Here is a 14,842-nt window from a genome sequence, read left to right on the forward strand (position 1 = left end):
CACAACACCCCGCCGACTTTAGTTACCCACACACAGAACAGTTTCTCTTTAAACTGTTACATATTGGTCTCTCCTTAAATTTTCCACAAAAATGCATACCTTTCATATAAATCTCGTTCTCTAAGCAGAATACATTATTAATCTGTTAGGGGATGATTTAACGATCACGCTTAGTAATTCACAACCTTTTTCCTTTAAAGTGTTCTTCACATCCTTTACCACAAAAATGTTACTGCATAACCTCTCCATCCATTGCAATGGTACGACTCCTTTTCACAATATCTGTAAACTGAAGTTTTCGTTCCATTTGAAAAAGCATTTATTTTGAGGTACAAGTCAAGCAGTGAAGGCAGATAGCTACAAACATATCTTCAAATTTTCAAAAATAAGCTGGTCTTTGTGGTTTCACTTTTATCATCACATTTTTGTGTCTTAACGTATTACAAATGATTGAAGCTATTTCATAAATTCACTGTAGCTCCTTTCATTGACATATGATCACGACACACTACAGATACGTAGAAAAACTCAAAGTTTTGATCGGCTGAAGCCGCACTTCAAGTTTCTGCCGCCAGAGCGCTCGAGAGCGCAGTGAGACAAAATGGCGACAGGAGCCGAGAAAGCGTATGTCGTGCTTGAAATGCACTCAGATCAGTCAGTCACAACAGTGCAACGACACTTCAGGACGAAGTTCAACAAAGATCCATCAACTGCTAACTCCATTCGGCGATGGTATGCGCAGTTTAAAGCTTCTGGACGCCTCTGTAAGGGGAAATCAACGGGTCGGCCTGCAGTGAGCGAAGAAACGGTTTAACGCGTGTGGGCAAGTTTCACGCGTAGCCCGCGGAAGTCGACGAATAAAGCAAGCGGAAGTCGACGAATAAAGCAAGCAGGGAGCTAAACGTAACACAGCCGACGGTTTGGAAAATCTTGCTGAAAAGGCTAAAGCAGAAGCCTTACCGTTTACAATTGCTACAAGCCCTGACACCCGATGACAAAGTCAAACGCTTTGAATTTTCGGCGCGGTTGCAACAGCTCATGCAAGAGGATGCGTTCAGTGCGAAACTTGTTTTCAGTGATGAAGCAACATTTTTTCTTAATGGTGAAGTGAACAGACACAATGTGCGAATCTGGGCGGTAGAGAATCCTCACGCATTCCTGCAGCAAATTCGCAATTCACCAAAAGTTAACGTGTTTTGTGCAATCTCACGGTTTAAAGTTTACGGCCCCTTTTTCTTCTGCGAAAAAAATGTTACAGGACACGTGTATCTGGACATGCTGGAAAATTGGCTCATGCCTCAACTGGAGACCGACAACCGACTTCATCTTTCAACAGGATGGTGCTCCACCACACTTCCATCATGACGTTCGGCATTTCTTAAACAGGAGATTGGAAAACCGATGGATCGGTCGTGGTGGAGATCATGATCAGCAATTCACGCTCTCCCGACTTAACCCCATGTGATTTCTTTCTGTGGGGTTATGTGAAAGATTCAGTGTTTAAACCTCCTCTACCAAGAAATGTGCCAGAACTGCGAGCTCGCATCAACGATGCTTTCGAGCTCATTGATGGGGACATGCTGCGCCGAGTGTGGGAGGAACTTGATTATCGGCTTGATGTCTGCCGAATCACCAAAGGGGCACATATCGAACATTTGTGAATGCCTAAAACAACTTTGAGTTTTTGTATGTGTGTGCAAAGCATTGTGAAAATATCTCAAATAATAAAGTTATTGTAGAGCTGTGAAATCGCTTCAATCATTTGTAATAACCCTGTGTGTGTGTATATATATATATATATATATATATATATATATATATATGTGTGTGTGTGTGTGTGTGTGTGTGTGTGTGTGTGTGTGTGTGTGTGCGCGCGCGCGCTTCAGGCTTTACAATAACTTATCCCACCTCAGATTATCAAATATTTCCCCTATGACCATAACGACTAGGAAGGTATCACAGTTATCCATTATTCATTTCTCACCCCCCCCCCCCCCTGCCCCCCATTATTTTTGTTTTGTCCTCCACAGTGATCCATTATTCATTCCTCACCCCCCTGTTATTCTCCTATTGTACTGAAATTATGAAATTACTGTACCAGAATGCCAACGATAAAGCACACCTGGCCCAATCTAAAACCTGAAAACTAAAATCTTATGTGCCAGTTTCCAGGTTCAGGCAACTACGCTAAAGTTCACAGTAGCTCAAATCCTTTCAAAGTATAAGAAATGTAATAATTATCTTAATAAAGTGGCATGTAAAACTTAGCCAACACTTCAGAAATATTCAATTTTCTACAAATTTTGTGTGTTCACTTTAGTAGTATTTGCTTTCTATACATAAATGGCTTTAATAAGCAGATTTTGTGCTCTTGATTAGTCACAAGAAATCACAATGAGGCAATCACTGCCAAATTTATTTATTAAATAAATAAATATTGGCTATTATACATAGTACTCACACACCTACATTTTGAAGGTATCTGTTTAAGCAGCTGGCAGTATTCACCAAAGTTTCTCAGTAGATTTATTCATCAAAATTCTCTAACAGCCAGAATGCATGAACAATACAGAAATATGTAACAGAAGAACAGTGGAAGTAAGTATGATGAATGAGAAAATGGTGATTGATCAACACCACCACAGGGTGCCCACAAGGTCAGGTTTTGTCCCCATTACTGTGGAACATGTATCTGCACCACCCTCTGGAGAACCTAAAGCAGTAAAAATGCACAGCTAGCAACTCTGACAATCTGCCAACAGAAATAAAATGTGACAATAATACACTCCTGGAAATGGAAAAAAGAACACATTGACACCGGTGTGTCAGACCCACCATACTTGCTCCGGACACTGCGAGAGGGCTGTACAAGCAATGATCACACGCACGGCACAGCGGACACACCAGGAACCGCGGTGTTGGCCGTCGAATGGCGCTAGCTGCGCAGCATTTGTGCACCGCCGCCGTCAGTGTCAGCCAGTTTGCCGTGGCATACGGAGCTCCATCGCAGTCTTTAACACTGGTAGCATGCCGCGACAGCGTGCACGTGAACCGTATGTGCAGTTGACGGACTTTGAGCGAGGGCGTATAGTGGGCATGCGGGAGGCCGGGTGGACGTACCGCCGAATTGCTCAACACATGGGGCGTGAGGTCTCCACAGTACATCAATGTTGTCGCCAGTGGTCGGCGGAAGGTGCACGTGCCCGTTGACCTGGGACCGGACCGCAGCGACGCACGGATGCACGCCAAGACCGTAGGATCCTACGCAGTGCCGTAGGGGACCGCACCGCCACTTCCCAGCAAATTAGGGACACTGTTGCTCCTGGGGTATCGGCGAGGACCATTCGCAACCGTCTCCATGAAGCTGGGCTACGGTCCCGCACACCGTTAGGCCGTCTTCCGCTCACGCCCCAGCATCGTGCAGCCCGCCTCCAGTGGTGTCGCGACAGGCGTGAATGGAGGGACGAATGGAGACGTGTCGTCTTCAGCGATGAGAGTCGCTTCTGCCTTGGTGCCAATGATGGTCGTATGCGTGTTTGGCGCCGTGCAGGTGAGCGCCACAATCAGGACTGCATACGACCGAGGCACACAGGGCCAACACCCGGCATCATGGTGTGGGGAGCGATCTCCTACACTGGCCGTACACCACTGGTGATCGTCGAGGGGACACTGAATAGTGCACGGTACATCCAAACTGTCATCGAACCCATCGTTCTATCATTCCTAGACCGGCAAGGGAACTTGCTGTTCCAACAGGACAATGCACGTCCGCATGTATCCCGTGCCACCCAACGTGCTCTAGAAGGTGTAAGTCAACTACCCTGGCCAGCAAGATCTCCGGATCTGTCCCCCATTGAGCATGTTTGGGACTGGATGAAGCGTCGTCTCACGCGGTCTGCACGTCCAGCACGAACGCTGGTCCAACTGAGGCGCCAGGTGGAAATGGCATGGCAAGCCGTTCCACAGGACTACATCCAGCATCTCTACGATCGTCTCCATGGGAGAATAGCAGCCTGCATTGCTGCGAAAGGTGGATATACACTGTACTAGCGCCGACATTGTGCATGCTCTGTTGCCTGTGTCTATGTGCCTGTGGTTCTGTCAGTGTGATCATGTGATGTATCTGACCCCAGGAATGTGTCAATAAAGTTTCCCCTTCCTGGGACAATGAATTCACGGTGTTCTTATTTCAATTTCCAGGAGTGTAGTTTCAGACACACAATACTATTTTTCTCCTCTACAATACAGAGTGTGCCTTGAATGCATACATTTACTCGGCTACAAACCTGCATATTGTCATCACATAACAATGTAAATATGATTTCCATGACATTTGTTCAACTGAAATGCCTCACATCATACCATATGATGAATGAAACGAATTAAGCATTTAAATATATCAAATCTTAAAAACCTTTAGTTCTGATGAGGCAGTGAAAAGTTATTCTGAAATCTGTATGTTAGACATGAGAGAAATACTTTAAATGTAGAACGTTCTAGCCAAATCTTACCAGGCCAACAGTGTGTGAGAAACAGAGAAATAGATTATTAATAAAATTTAATTCTATAAACTGCTTTTCGTACAATTATTGTCCTCAGAAAAGGAAATATTTACGTAATGTCCAATTCTGGCAACCACTTCGACACTCAAAGAATGTTTTCACGAGATTTCCCAATCACATTCATATGAAACGACAACATAACAACCAGAAACTTGACCTGTCTCTGAAGTATAACAACAACATGAATACAGTCTCTTCAGCCATGTGATAAAAATCACTGTATCAAGAATATATTACCTTCCTTGATATGGCACTATGACCCATGGAAATAAGCTTTGTAATACTTATAGTGCAATAAACACAAAATGTGAACAGGGTAAAGGTAATAGCTGTAGAACTTGGCACACATAGAGAAGTAGTGTTTCAATATCTGCAGATGGTAAGTTAGAAGATTAAATGGAGGAAATACTGAAATCTAAGCAGTATATGGAAATAAATATTGTCCTACACTGTGTGTCATCCACCACCACAGAACAGTTGTTATTGACTGGCAGTGTGCATGTCACTGCTCGATTCCTGTCTCCTGCTGTTATTGAATATTTGCGATTTGTTTGTTTGTGATGTTTGATATTTATGAAAGATTGCAATTTGACTGAACATTCGATTTAAAAAACAGGGCACACACATTGCTAAGGTAGACTGAGTGCCATGTGTGATCAATATATATGCTTTCAGTATAGGTCTTATTAAAGATCATACTCTTAACAGCACTCTGTTTTGGATTCAATGTGACAGCTTTGATTAAATAGACAATTCTAATGTGGATCTTATACCAAAATAGGAAACACATTCTTGTTTCTGGACACAAAACAATGTTGTAAATGTGTTAATCATAAAATCAACTCCATTGAGCTGTCATAAATCAAACAAATCTGTGTCACTCTTATTTGTACCATAAATATCACCCATTGGCCCTATCTGGTCTGGCTGCCGCACACTTTAACATTATTTGCAGAAGTGTCACAGAAGCGCTTTTCTTAGCAACCTCCTTTGTAAGCTGACCATACTTTCCCAGTATCCTGCCTTACCTACGACTGACCCTTGTATTTCGTGTCCCTGCACATTGCTACACTCAGGTATTTGTGCAAATTGCCTGATTGTAATTGTGAATCATACTATTAGTATCACACACTGACACAAGTTGTTCCCTGCAGTGCATTTTACAGGTTTTAGGACTATCTCACCATGAAATTTATGTACTGCACTTTCAGAAAACTGTATTTCACTTACAGATAATGCCTTCTAAAGAAAAAAAGAAAACTTTGTCAACATGGTGTTGTTCATTTCAGCAACATATAGGTGAAAAGTGCTTCCTGCATATCTGCATTACACAGCACACCAAGGCTCCTTTGCATCAGAATGAAGACAGTTAAGAATGAAAGTGAATACTTTATAACTATTCAACAGTTCTCTAATAGTATCCTTACAATACTCAAGGAGACCAACATTATTTCTGCAGAATTATCTGCGTGTGTTTCGCATTTCCTGGACACACAGAGGCCTTGTTTATATTTTCAATGAGATTTTTGTCACCATACTGTCCTTACAAAGTGGGTGGGTGGGGGTGGTGCAACGCTTTAGAGTAAGCATCTTTTGGATTCTATTTATGTTGTGACAGAGCAATGACCTACCAAAGCTTAGTGAAGATTTCTTCACTAGAACTTGCACTATTGAGCTCTAAAATATTTCAAACAGATTCTCCAATTACTCCTACTCATATTTAAACACGCAAACAGTGATGGTACAGTCTTGCAGGGCTGGCGAGGACAGGCATTTGTATCAATTTATGGAGGGAAGCAATGAGTCATTGAAAGCTGTATGTGAAGATATCAAATTTGACGGCATCTGACAATTAGAAAAATGTGAGTAAATGCTTTCTTTCAATAATTTTATCTGTACACATGCATTTGATGAGGTGCAGCATTCACAACAGTGTTATTCAGTTTCAAGGCAGGCATAAACTCACAATATTAAGCTATTTAACGTCATCTGGAATTCCATGTTGGAACGTATATGTATGAAGACGAAGTGGTATGCCTCCCAACACGTGGGTAACGACTCCACGAAATTTTACACCTGCAGAGTCGAGTAGGAAAGAAACTACTGAAGGTGTGTTAACCCTTCACTGACAATGTCTGCTTACAAGTAGCCTATCAATGTGTGTTGATGGCTCTTCGAAATTGTAAGATAGATCCTTTTCCAATGACATACACAACTATTTTGATTACTACGCATTCTGTCTCTGGCTGTATAGATTTCATCCAAGACTAGTACATACCCACTGCAATACAAATTAGCTCAATGTCGGACTGATGACCTCAGCAGTTTGGTCCCATACAACCGACCACCACTCAGTGCCATGCAAGGTACAATGGCAGGAAAGTTAAAGCTTGCTTTTCCTGTTAACCCTAGAATCACTGACATGTGATCATACTTAGAACTGCAGCTGGGTCACTTATGACATTCATTATCCTGTGTCAGTGGGCTATTGCACCTACTGATGAATCTATTCTTAGAAATGCTCAAAGTATTTTTTTTAATATATAAAATCAACAAAAATGATGTAGCTTTTCTCGAATTATCAATTATTAAGAGAACTTACATTTGCTGGGTGCCTTTACTGGCTACCATCACATTATGAGTGCAAATAATAGTCCTTTGATGTGCAATTATTGCAGACAATATTTTTTTTTACACATGACACTTAACAAATGATTTGTTTCCAGTGCAGTTAGACTTTACAAGGCAAAATGTTCACTTTTCTTGTCTCTCAGGAATATCTTCGGGAGTGATGCAGGTAGTAGGCTTCCTGGTATCTGTGTATTTCTCAGCAATCTCTTCCACAAACTGCAATATAAAATACCTGCTTTTCAACTTTTTCTCATTCAGGTATTTATCCCAGCCACATACATCAAATTCTAGAACTTGTGAACAAGCCACTGTTTGGATAGTGCTTCGAGTGTTTACGAGCCACTGTATCGGGCTGCTTCTTTCAAACCAGCCTCTATTCTCACATAAGGATGCATAGTGCTGGGAGTCAGGGCATTCTTGCTGCTCTTTCCCTGATATACAACCAATACCTTTCATTTTTCTCTAACAACTCTGTGCTTCTTGACAGAGATTGGTATTTCCCTATGAGGTCAATTTATGGTGCCCACAATACTTGTAGCATTTGCTTTGTGCTTTGAAGGTTTCACAGACAGGCAGGAGGTGAAAAAAATTGTCTGCTTTTTCTAGGAAAACAGCACCAACATGTAAACATAATTGTTGCAACAGAAGAGTGTGTGAATGCAACACAGAGATCAATAATTATGAAAATAAACATGTAAACATGAATAGCTTCTTCTTCAAGACTCAGTAAATCATCATGTGGTGTAACATCACCTTCTGATGAAGTATCTGAACCTACAGATTGTGGTAGTTCTTCCTCGGATGAAAACTCCAGCAGCTCCCCTCAGTTTAATGATCCAAAATATCATTTATGGCATTTACAATGTCCTCTTCTGTTTTTAGACAATTTGCCGTAGTCAATGTTGCAAACAAGACACTGGCTGTGCAGTAGTTGCCTACATGTTCATTTGAACCTGATCTCTCCTCTCCTCTACCCCCCCCCCTCCACTCCTGGAATCCTGCAGTCTCATTGGGCATGTAACATAAAAAAAAAAAAATAAAAAATAAAAAAAAAAAAAAAAAAATAGGTTCAAGATGTTGAGCAAACACAATCTGCAAATAAACATGAAGCAATATGAGACAAGATTATTATAATGCCTGCCGCAAGGGGAGTCAGAACTGACATGTCCGTGGTTCTAAATGAATCCTGATTTTCCTCTAAGTCGCCCCCTCCACCCCTTTGAAGATAGATTAAGGGCAGGAAAATCTATGTTTCTAGCATTTGTAGACTTAGAGAAAGCTTTTGACAATGTTGACTGGAGTACTCTCCTTCAAATTCTGAAGGTGGCAGGGGTAAAATACAGGGAGCGAAAGAATATTTACAATTTGTACAGAAACTAGAAGGCAGTTATAAGAGTCGAGGGGCAGGAAAGGCAGGCAGTGGTTGAGAAGGGAGTGAGACAGGGTTGTAGCCTATCCCCGATATTATTCAATCTGTATATTGAGCAAGTAATAAAGGAAACAAAAGAAAAATTTGGAGTAGACATTAAAATCCATGGAGAAGAAATAAAAACTTTGAGGTTCGCCGATGACATCGTAATTCTGTCAGACACAGCAAAGGACTTGGAAGAGCAGTTGAATGGAATGGATAGTGTCTTGAAAGGAAAATATAAGACGAACATCAACAAAAGCAAAACGAGGATAATGGAATGTACTCAAATTAAATTGGGTGATGCTGAGGGAATTAGATTAGGAAATGAGACACTTAAAGTAGTAAATGAGTTTTGCTATTTGGGGAGCAAAATAACTGACGATGGTCGAAGTAAAGAGAATATAAAATGTTGACTGACAATGGCTAGGGAAGTGTTTCTGAAGAAGAGAAATTTGTTAACATCGGATATAGATTTAAGTGTCAGAAAGCCGTTTCTGAAATTATTTGTACGGAGTGTAGCCATGTATGGAAGTGAAACATGGACGATAAATACGTTGGACAAGAAGAGAATAGAAGCTTTTGAAATGTGGTGCTACAGAAGAATGCTGAAGATCAGATGGGTAGATCACATAGCTAATGAGGAGAAACTGAACAGAATTAGGGAGAAGAGAAATTTGTGGCACACCTTGACTAGAAGTAGGAATCAGTTTGTAGGACATGTTCTGAGGCATCAAGGGATCACCAATTTAGTACTGAAGGGCAGCATGGAGGGTAAAAATCGTAGAGGGAGACCAAGAGATGAATACACTAAACAGATTTGGAAGGATGTAGGTTGCAGTAGGTATTGGTAGATGATGAAACTTGCACAGGTTAGAGTGGCATGGAGTGCTGCATCAAACCAGTATCCGGACTGAAGACAACAACAACAACAACGTTTCCTCTAAGTGCAATCGTTAATTAGCTTATTTGATACAAAGTCACAGAAATTCAGCAATGCCATCTCTCCAACCAAATACCTTATGGAACACACATGAAGAGCGGAATTACGAAGTACACTTGCTCTTAACATTTAGGGAAAGCTTGTGACTGGATGCCACAGCAGGAATATGGAGATTTATGAGAGAAAAGCTAGTCCCAACAACGATGTGCATACAAACCATGGAGGACATAAATAAAAATTCATTTGTCAATGGATACCTCTCAGCCAGCTTGCCATCAATGTCTGCAATCAGCTTTCACATCTTTGATTTGATTATAGACATCCTGCAAAGAGATTAACAGGTAAGGCCTTACTGTCAATGCTATCTGCAGACATTAACATTTCATGCAATGCCATCAAGATAATCATGGGACATCCAATTTGTTTTAACAACCAAATGAAATAATTCTCTGCCACCACATCAGAATACACGATTGCTGTTCACTCATTCTCCAGTTCTGAGTGGTTTCCCTTTATGTGAGAATCAACTGACAAGTTGTTGCCATATCTGTTACATGAATGTTTTCATTTACTCTGTGTTTTAATGATTTCACATACGTACTTTTTCCAGCCTTTTCAGTTGCAAATGAACCATGCCACAAGTTTTATAGACAAAATATATATATTTTTAAAAATATTAGTTTTTAGGAGGGAATTTGTCATTTTGTGTGTTTCACATTGAGAAACTCTTAACCAGACCAATGAACCTTACAATAAGAAGAACGAAGAATCAATCCAAGTTGCAATTTTTTACCTTTATTCATTCAATGAATAGTTTCATGATGAGAGCCTATTCCAGTTCATAACTAAGTCGAAAATAGCATTTCCAAAGATGTCAAAAACGTTCATTGCACATTTTTGACATCTTCGGAAAATTGATGTGAGTTTATATTAAGCTATGGATTGATACGTAAGAAGTTGAGATTATCATGGAAGAGAGGGTCCACTAAAAGTGGATGGATCCTGCCAGAGGAGTCAAACTATAAAATGAGGAAGTTAAAACACCCATTAAGAAGACATAAAAGGGTAGACCAAATCTAAAAACTGGAAAAGAGAGAGGCCTTTCCATTGGTGAAGTGGTCATGTGGTTCCATACCAAGAAACATTAAGAGAGGCCCCAACGACAACCACCTTGTGCCTGCTCCAAGAGTGAACCAAAACCTTATACCTGAAAATAAAAACCACTTTCATGGAGGGAACTGAGGACCAGTTCAACCATCCATGAGTGCACTGCAAGGCATCTGGAACACTATACTTAGTACGAAATGCCAAAAAGAAGTGGATATTCAACCAGTTTTTGGGATAGCATCAGTCTGGCTCCACAACCACACTGTGAAGGTGGTTCATTATACAAGAGGAAACAATTGATGTGCCTGATATGACCAGTGCGTAGATTGCATGAGACAGTGGACTCATCCTGACAGGAATAGAAGGAAGAGCGCCAGACTGCAATCGATTCCTTAACTGTGCTGAGAGCAGTAGTGCACTAGATGCCATTCCACTTTTGGGCAGAGAAAGATCTGACTTAGATCCACATATCCACAGCAGAATTCATGAAAGGGAATGGGAGGTAAGGATCTGCTTCTCTAGCCTAATGGCCAACCACCTCATACCCTGGGATACCTTAATGACTTGTGACCTAGAGAAAGACAACTGAAAAGGATGCATGGCCGAGGGCAGAGGTGGTCATGGATAGCAGAGACGAAAAGGTGAGTCAGTACACACTAAAACACAGTGGAGGGAGGCCAGACTAACAAAATGAAGTGCCCTCTTGATGGCTAGCAGCTCTGCTGTTAACACACTACATGATCCCAGCAATAAATGGTGTTCTAAGAAAGTAGGGGATGTGAAAGCATATCACGCCCTATCTATTGCCTTAGAACCATCAATGTAGGAGATGGTGGCACCCTGGAAATCTGCCACAACGGAACGTACTAGATGCCGGAAGACCATAGAGATGGCAGAAGAGACCTTAGGACCCTGGAGTAGGTCAGTCGTAACCTGTAGTCTAGACACCATCCAGGGGGCTGGGTTCAAAATGGCTCTAAGCACTATGGGACTTAACATCTGATATCATCAGTCCCCTAGACTTAGAACTACCTGAACCTAACTAACCTAAGGACATCAAACACATCCATGCCCGAGGCAGGATTCGAACCTGCAACCGTAGCAGCAGTGTGGTTCCGGACTAGAACTCTAGAACTGCTTGGCCACAGCAGCTGGTTATCAGGGAGGAAGACATCCCTTGTTTGCAAAGATGACAGGGTATGTGGGATGGTGAGGGAATTTGCGGTGAATGGTGAAACCAGGAGTTGACTCCGTCATATTTGTAGAGGGGGAATCCCTGCTTCTGTGAGGAGACTGGCAACGGGACTAATATGAAAGGCACCAATAGCCAGACACACCCCACAATGGTGAACAGGGTCAAGCATTTTCAGAGTGGAAGGAGTCACTGAGCCATAAACATGACAACCGTGGTCTCGTCTGGACAAGACCTGTGCACGGTAAATATGGAGAAGAGTGGCACAGTCTAAATCGCAAGATGCATAGGCCAGAAGGCGGAAATCACCAAGCTTCCACATGCGTGTAGTCTTCAGGTGGCAAATATAGGGCAGCGATGTCAGCTTTTCTTAAGAAATAAGGCAAAACAAATGTGACTGTGTTACAACATCTAGGACCTGGTCACATAAATAAATCTTTGGATTGGGGTGTACTGTGGGTAGGTGACAAAAATGCATAACTTGTGTTTTGGAGGGAGAAACCTGGAAGCCATGGGAGACAGCCCACGAAGAGGGCCGTCGGATGGCACCTTGGAGCCGGCGCTCATCAAATGCTACAGAGTGGAAGATGATGCAAAAATCATTGATATACAGTGCCAGCACAAGCAGGGGCCCAACTTAGGTTACAAGCCCATTGATAGCTACGATGATTTGGGTTGAGGGGCACTCAACATCTTGGTCATCTGCACCCTGACAAAAAGTCAGCATGTTAATCACACATATGGGGATGAAGGCTGTCCCCACATGAGAAGCTGTTTATAATGTATTGATGCCTGCCACCCTTCCCCACCAATTTAAGGATGATGCCTGACAGTTCACAAAATTTCAGATGGCTACGAGGAAGAGTGTGACACTTAACACACAACCCTGTGAGATACTGTTCTCCTGAATCTAAGGGGTGCTGAGTGAAATGCCAACTCGAACCCAAAAGAGCTGGTGGGATAAAAGCCCACAGATGAAAACCTGATGGGGGCACGGAAAGCCACAGTCATGGTGGGTAACTAAAATGTGATGGCAGCAATCTGTGTTGTATGCCTTATGTAGGTCAAAGAAGACCGCGACACACTAAAATGTGATGGCAGCAATCTGTGTTGTATGCCTTACGTAGGTCAAAGAAGACCGCGACAAGATGCTGGCAGTAAAAACCTGTTGAATTACTGTTTCCAAACTGAGTAAATGGTCAGTAGAAGACCGTCCTTCCCAGAAGCCACACTGATGTGGGGACAAAAGGCTCCATGATTTGAGTGCTCAACATAATCTGAAGCAAACCATCCACTCCACAAGTCTATAAAGTATGTTTGTCAGGCTAATCGGCAGTCGTTGTCTCTAGTGACATTCGATTCTTCATGGGCTTAAGGACAGGGGTGGGGTAGGGGTGGGGGGAGAGGATAACTATACGGTCTCGCCACTGCGAGGGAAAGTACCCGTGAGTCAAATGTGGCTGAGGACCCTGAGTAGATGTTACCCCTGGGTAATGTCCAAGTATTAGGTCATTTGGTTGCGGATGGAATCTGGGCATGGGACCATGTCTTGTGAAGAGGTAAGAGCCTGCAAGAAATCCCATGGTTCATTATAGGGTTCAGCCTGATGGGGGTTGAAACAGAGGGGGGGGGGGGGGGGGGGGGGTGTGTCTATTCAACCTAGTGTTTCTGCCAGAGAAAGGTAGCAGGATAGGAAGAGGATGCTGACACTATTGCAAAGTATCTCACATGATATTCTGCAAGGACCAATTAATCAGTACACAGAGCACTGTGGAGGATAAGGGACGGGACAGTTGACATTTGCTAGCGGCCCAGAAGGCTACGGAGCTTGGACCAAATCTGCGATGAAGAGGCGTACGTCCACAGGGAGGAAACTTAAGTGTTCTCAGTATTGCTTTTTTTCTCTGCTTAATACGACAGTGAGCCTTAGCATGAACACACTTAAAAGTGAGGAGGTTGGTCTGTGAAGGGTGTCTTTTACATCACTGCAGCACCCTTCAAAGGTCCTGGAGAGCTACTACTATGTCCTTGATCCACCATGGTACCAGTCAACAATGAGGGGGACCTGTGGATAGGGGGACAGCAGGGACAACAGCACCAGCAGCATGAAGAATACTGGCAGAGATGCCCTTTATGACCACATCAATGCAGTCCAATGGGAAACTGCCTAATTCTGCCAATGGCGACACGCAATGCAAAGACCAATAAAGAGTAACTAATACCTTTCCTCCTCATCCTCAAATCCAATGACAGCACTCCTCCATAGTATATAAGTAATCAAACTAGAGCCCATTCAGCAGTAAGCAATACACCTTGAATAAGACATCTTGCAATAGTTGCCAAAACGTTGGAATTTTATAGTTAACAATGCGGTCCCAAACCCAGAAGAATTTTACTGACTGTGACAATAGCCGCAGAAGCATAAGTTTGTGTAAACAAACAATGCAATTTGGGAGAGAGAGATATCTACGTATATAAAGGTCAATTGGCTCTGCAGAATGCAGAAAGGAGCCCAACCATCAGCAGGTGCCAAATAAGAAGGGCACTTGTTTGGTCATGGAGGGAAAGCAGCACCTGGAGGGAAAGGCATGGAAGCTGCAGAGGAGTGAAGGGGGTGAGGGGGCTGGGGTAATTCTACATCTACATCGATACTCCACAAGCCACCCAACGGTGTGTGGCGGAGGGCACTTTACGTGCCACTGTCATTACCTCCCTTTCCTGTTCCAGTCGCGTATGGTTCGCGGGAAGAACGACTGTCTGAAAGCCTCCGTGCGCGCTCTAATCTCTCTAATTTTACATTCGTGATCTCCTCGGGAAGTATAAGTAGGAGGAAGCAATATATTCGATACCTCATCCAGAAACCCACCCTCTCGAAACCTGGCGAGCAAGCTACACCGCGATGCAGAGCGCCTCTCTTGCAGAGTCTGCCACTTGAGTTTGCTAAACATCTCCGTAACGCTATCACGGTTACCAAATAACCCAGTGACGAAACGCGCCGC

General features: G+C 42.8%; 1 protein-coding gene across 1 annotated transcript in view; it reads right to left on the reverse strand.

Annotated features, from left to right (window-relative positions):
- Positions 1-14,842, reverse strand: part of LOC124711447 — a 461,065-nt gene that overhangs the window by 427,076 nt on the left and 19,147 nt on the right. The window lies entirely within an intron of this gene.

This window comes from Schistocerca piceifrons, chromosome 8, assembly GCF_021461385.2.
Source record: "Schistocerca piceifrons isolate TAMUIC-IGC-003096 chromosome 8, iqSchPice1.1, whole genome shotgun sequence".
Classification (NCBI taxonomy): domain Eukaryota; kingdom Metazoa; phylum Arthropoda; class Insecta; order Orthoptera; family Acrididae; genus Schistocerca; species Schistocerca piceifrons.